Source organism: Gavialis gangeticus, unplaced genomic scaffold, assembly GCF_001723915.1.
Source record: "Gavialis gangeticus isolate Ggan-Ray unplaced genomic scaffold, GavGan_comp1, whole genome shotgun sequence".
Taxonomy (NCBI): domain Eukaryota; kingdom Metazoa; phylum Chordata; order Crocodylia; family Gavialidae; genus Gavialis; species Gavialis gangeticus.
Genome location: NW_017729025.1, coordinates 13,893,499 through 13,899,517, shown reverse-complemented (window position 1 = coordinate 13,899,517; position 6,019 = coordinate 13,893,499). Strand labels below are relative to the sequence as shown.

General features: G+C 52.9%; 1 long non-coding RNA gene across 1 annotated transcript in view; it reads right to left on the bottom strand.

The window, feature by feature from the left end:
- LOC109299427 overlaps positions 1–2,647 on the bottom strand; it is a 19,329-nt gene extending 16,682 nt beyond the window's left edge. Inside the window, exon 1 of the long non-coding RNA XR_002097834.1 lies at positions 2,500–2,647. This is a non-coding gene — a long non-coding RNA (uncharacterized LOC109299427). The remainder of the gene's footprint in view (positions 1–2,499) is intronic.
- Positions 2,648–6,019: the final 3,372 nt, after the last annotated feature.

Genomic DNA, 6,019 nt, shown 5'->3' with positions numbered 1-6,019 from the left:
CCGATTCGATCTGGTGGAGATTTGGCCTGATTCGGTGGCTGAATCTCTGAATCTGAATCGAATCACAGGACCTTTTAATCTCTCTGAATTGAATTGGAACCCTCCAGATTGATTCAGAGAGATTCGGAAAAATACATCGATTCGGACACAGCTTTAAGCGGTTTTTCTACATACCTCTAGGTAGCAGGCGGCTTGTGAGTGCTGCGATGGTGGGGTGCATGGAGCATCCCCCAGGAACGCAGTGGGAGGGGAGCGGTCCCCAGCGCACTTAGCAGGAGACCAGGAAGTGGCCCAAAAGCATTTCCAGTCCACTTCCAGGTCCACTGGGGATCACGCCGGGGGGGGCCCCCTGTGCCCCCCTGGCTTGGCGACTGGTGCTTCCTGGGTCTGGGGGGGCACTTGGGGACCCCCAGCACTCCCCCTGGCAGACCCAGAAGTGGACTGGAAGTACTTTCAGTCCACTTCCAGGTTCGATTCTGAGCACGTGGAGCCTGCCCGCCCCCGCCCCCCCGGCACTCCTGTGGGATGCTCCATCTGCCCCAGTATTGCAGCAATCACAAGCTGTGCTGCTACCTCAAGGTATGTAGAAAAAACATTTAAAGCCATGTCTATGTGCAAATCCCTGATTCTCTGCACCAACATCAAATCTTCAGTTTCGGATTTGGCTGAATCGAATCAGGGACAGTGATCCGAATCAATGAATCGAACCACTATCCCTGATTCGGGTCAAATCCAAACTGAATAGGGCCCGCTTTTCACACCCCTAATATCTATACATAGATAGAAAGATAGATAGATAGGTATCAGTTGAACACAATGTTTTATTGATATATTTACAATTTGAAAGCAATTTAGAAACCTACCAGTGCCTCGATCGCTATAATAAAATGATTTCTAAATACCTATATCTTTTGGTGTTTGATTTTGCTTCTTTAATCATGGAAAATCAGAGCTCCCCCTGCCCCCTTTGCTCACCAGGATGCAGGTCCAGCTGTGGCCGCCCAGCCCACCCCGCTGCTTTGTGATGCTGAGCTGATGTGCCAGTGCCCCTCATTGCCAAGCCGCAGCCCCCCAGCCTAGCCGGTGCCCCTCACTCCTGACTCACAGTCCCTGCCCACCTCCCACTTGTTCCCTCCCAGGAGCAGCTCCCCCCCTGCACCAGGACATGGGTCCAGCTGTGGCTGTGCCCCCTGCTGCTTTGTGACTCTGAGCAGTGCTGGCCCCTGCTGTTCTGCTCCCTGCACCTGTTGGCAGCAATAAGGGCCGGGTTCAAGTTTTGGGGGGGTCCCAAATAAGTTTAGCTTCAGCTCGAGCCCCCACCCAGAAACTTGGGATAACTAGATTTAAACTGGGGTGTCCTGAATGAACAAACTTCTTCCTTGCACGCAATGTACCAACAAAAGCCAGATTTATTATAGGACGAAGGGGAAAGAAACACAACGTATAGCTTGAAGCACTTTTAGACTCTAAGGCTTAAGTTCGGTAGTGCAGCCCCACCTGGGCTCTCTGCTCTCCTCAGCACTCCTGGGGCCACTCTCGTAGTCCAGGGCCCCCTGGGGCCTACTGGGACCTCCACCTCCTTTACAGTCCTGTCCACATGCCACCAGATGTTACCTGGCCAGTAGCAAACTGTCTCCTCTGCCTTCTGGCTGGGATTTCCAGACTGCTAGCCCACCCCTACGGGTCACACGACTGACCTGATTGCCAGCTGCTCCCCTGTAGTCTGGCTCCTGGAGCCTCACTCACTCCAAAATTGGCAGGTGCCCAGAGTGACCTGCCACATCCCACCCCTTGGGAGCTTCTACCAAGCCCAGGCAGTCTGGATTAGGGAGGTCCACCCAAGGCGGGGAGTCCCAGCGTGCACCACCCAACACCTGCTTCACCCAAACCGGCTGGGTAGAGGAGCCACATTAGGGAAGCCTGTAAGCTGCTCCTGGGGGTCCTCGGTGAGCTGCTGGGGGGGGGGGGGGGTGCTGGGGTGCTGCTGGGATACACTGCTATTTAAGCTGGTCCTGGGCGGTCCCTGCGGCGTGGTGAACTGGGGGGGGGGGGGGGTGCTGGGGTGCTGCTGGGATACACTGCTATTTAAGCTGGTCCTGGGCGGTCCCTGCGGCGTGGTGAACTGGGGGGGGGGGGGGGTGCTGGGGTGCTGCTGGGATACACTGCTATTTAAGCTGGTCCTGGGCGGTCCCTGCGGCGTGGTGAACTGGGGGGGGGGGGGGGTGCTGGGGTGCTGCTGGGATACACTGCTATTTAAGCTGGTCCTGGGCGGTCCCTGCGGCGTGGTGAACTGGGGGGGGGGGGGGGTGCTGGGGTGCTGCTGGGATACACTGCTATGTAAGCTGGTCCTGGGCGGTCCCTGCTGCTTGGTGAACTGCTGAAGTGCACCAGTCCTTGCTGCGATGTAAGCTGCTGCTGGGGAGGTCCTTGGTGAGCTGCTGGGGTGCATTGGTTCTTGGTCCCACCTGGTGGCTGGGCGCGGGTACGGGGACTGCTGACCTCTGCCAGTCACTGCCCCCTCAAATTCCTAGTCCCAATCCAGAAACTGCTGGGAGCAGGATTAAAGACTGCAGAAGAAACTCGCTGGCTAGGCCTTTCACATACAGGGGCTGATACGTGTACGTAAGCCATTCTCCCTCCTCAATAAACAAAACGTCCCTAGGTCAGTTCAGGGCTCTGACCAAAAGCTAGCTAAATTTTTTTTTAAATTCACAAAATATGTAATCACTTTCAGAGTTAGTCCAGGTGGTTAAAATAAAGTTGCAGCCTCCCAGCCACAATTTAATCTTTCAGACGCTGGCGCTGAGCACTCAAAGGAACCCCAAGTTTGCTGCAACTTCTTTCCACATCAGCTGAATTTACAGTCTGTTGGAGAAGAGCCACTGTATATTTTGCCAGGTTGGGACTGTGATCTTCAATAGCCATCTGGAACTGAATGGGATCCTCAAAGTCTGCAAACCCATCTTTGATAATCCCTAAAAACATTGGTCATTCCATGTTTCAGGGATGTTGGTTGCAGCCACGTTGGTCTAAGGGCATAGGCAGACAAAACTCTTTGAGTAAAGGCAATATCTTTTATTAGACCAACTAAGTAGTTGGAAGAAAAAAATTCATTTGCAAGCTTTCAGGCTTACATTAAATTAAATTACATAGAAATTAAATTAAAGAAAAATTAAAACTCTTACTATCTTTAATTTCTCCTTTGCCTGATGAAGGGCATGTGAGATTGAATGCTTGCAAAGAAAAAACAATTTGCAACTATTTAGTTGGTCTAATAAAAGATATCACCTCTACCCAAAGAGTTGTGCTGGCTATTCCATGTTGCATTCATTGGCCCTTGGTGGAGCAAGAATAAAATACAGAAGCCTCTCAGCCCTGCTCCCCCCAGCCTGGGCCCCTCCTCCCCTCACACAGTGTCTGTGCACTACCCCCGTCGGCCTGGTGGGGCGGGGGCAGCAAGAGCAGAACGAAGCCCAGGAAATTAAGCCCCAGGCTCCACAGATTAAGTCAGTCCCTACCAGGCCTCGGAGAACCGGAGCTTAGCAGTATCCTGTCAAAGTTGAGACCTCGGTATGGATAAGAAGAACATGCGCAGCGAGATCAGCTGGGATTACAGCATATCTAGTACCTTTTTCTCCAGTGCCAGTGATATTCTGTCATGGCTGATCCTCAGATCTCTTTAAACATAAATACAAATGGTTCCTGTTTGGTGGCTGTCCTATAACAAATAACATCACAAAGCAGTGAACGTTTCTGCCGAGACAGCTTTGGCTTATTGCAATGCCGGCTAATTAAGAATGATGTTTGTACAGAGCTTTGAAGGCAGAGCGCTATGCGACTGATAAATATTGTAATTCTTTCTATCTGCCTGAGCCACTGTATAGTGCCGGTGACTAATAAATATCTCTCTGTCTCCCTCCCATTCTTTCTTGAGGGCTCTGATGGGGGAAAGCATCCTTATTCCGGAGAGCGTTAAGTTAATGGGACTCAAGCACAAGTTTACTGGTAGACACCGTATTTACATGCATTGCTGAGTAGGGGTGGATTTAAGCATGAGTTTCAAGTGTCTTTTGAGATCACCGTTAACAATCCAAGGTCTGTAACAGTACATTGCATGACGCAGCCAATCAGTTGGGAGATTCCTGATTGAAATAGGGTTTGGTCAAGCGTGGAGGGCTTCTGATTCTTTTACTTGGACAGTTACCTTGGTAATTAGCAATGCTGGAGAAAGGCAGTATGGAGGAAATGTGAGAGAAGTAGTGAGGAATTTGGAAATGTGGGGCGTTTTGGATGTTTGCCAGCAGACACACAAGTATGTGAATGACTTAGATTAGTGGTGTCAAACTCATCGGGCCCCCCTGGCAGATGAGCAGTACAGAACTGATCCGCAGGCTGGAAGAACAGCGTGGGGCCAGCCCTGCAAGCAGGATTGGGCCCAGGTCCCCCCACCCCAACCTTGCCTGCATGTCAGATGCAGCACCCATGCTGCTTGCTCTGGCTGGTTCAGGATTGTGCTTCACGGGGTGCCCTCTCTGGCTGGTCCAGGTTGCGAGGCATATGAGGCTCCTGCTCCAGCCAGTCTGGGCTGCATGCAGCATGGGTCCCAGACGGGCTGAAGCGGGCACTGTGTGCAGCGTCATCCCAGACCAGCCAGCACAGGGGCCAGATCTGACAGGCAGGCGGCCCACAGAGCCCTTTCCCCACATGCTGGATTTATTTCCTACTACGACTGTTCCAGGACTGTACGCGGAGTGCACCCTGGAGTGGTTACAGCACATCCCAGACTCGCCAGAGTGGGCACCACGTGTGGTGCCACCCAAGGCCAGCCAGAGCCAGCGCTGTGGGTGCTGGAACTGGCATGGTGGGGGGGGTGGGCAGGTCCCAGGCTGGACCCACCCGGGGCCACCCCCAGGGGTGGGATAATACAGCTGTACATGGCCTGTGGGCCATACATTTGATGCCCTGACTTAGATAAATGAAAGGGGCTGGAGGAAGATGGAGCAGACTGGGGATCCTCCTCTGAGGTATATGGACCTAGTGCCATTGATTTCAACAGACACACACATGCCAGTGGAGGACCTGCCCCTTTGCACCTCAGCAATGATCCTGGCTAGGAGACAGCACCGGTGTTTGTACTTTGGAGACTTCACAGTGTGAGTGCTCCTGGGCAGCAAACACTAATGATGAGTGAACATGGCCAGAAGTCCACCAAGGGCTAGTGGCCCACTGAGCTTTCATAGCTAAGCCATGCCAGTCTCAGTAGCCAGCAGTACACCAGAGAGGGATGTGGCTAGAAACATGTCCAGCTGCCTTCCCTGACCAGGTGCCCATTTGCGGCTAGGTCAACTGGAGCTGGCCTTTTGGAGGACACCAGAGCATGGCTAAAGCTCCTCCTTCTGCCATATGCCCCTTGTCACGGCCAGAGATCACTCCTGGAAAGAGCAGCGGCTCTGGCACCTTTCCCATAGCATTTGCCTGGCTCCACCCTTTAGGCTGTGGGGAGGTGCAGGGGGTGTTTACCCCTAGTTCACGTAGGCTTGTATTTCAAGCCTTGTGAGCTGAGCTTGGCAGGAAGGCTCTGGACAAGGACTTGGGGTTTTTGGGCCTTGTTTCTGTCCTCCATTGTCAGCTGCTGTGCCTTTGGCCAGGTCCATCCTGAGATCAGAGGTGCTTGGTGTGATGGAGCTGGCTCTGGAAACAGTCACAATGAAGGCACAGCGGTGTGGGCTTTGGTGTGGGCTAGATACTGCAGGAAGTGCTTGGTTCCCTAGTTTCTACCCATTTCTGCAACCAGGTCTGCACTGCACTGGAGTAAAGCCCGCTTGGGGACGCCCAGGGGTGCTGCAACAGCACCTCTTTACTGTGGTGCACACAAACCCTCTGTTTGTCTGGGCTTCATGCTCCCAACTGTAAAATGGGAACATAGATTCATAGATTAAGGGTCGGAAGGGACCTAGTAGATCTTCTAGCCCGACCCCCCACCAGGGCGGGAGAACAACAAAAACCCCAAAAAGAGAAA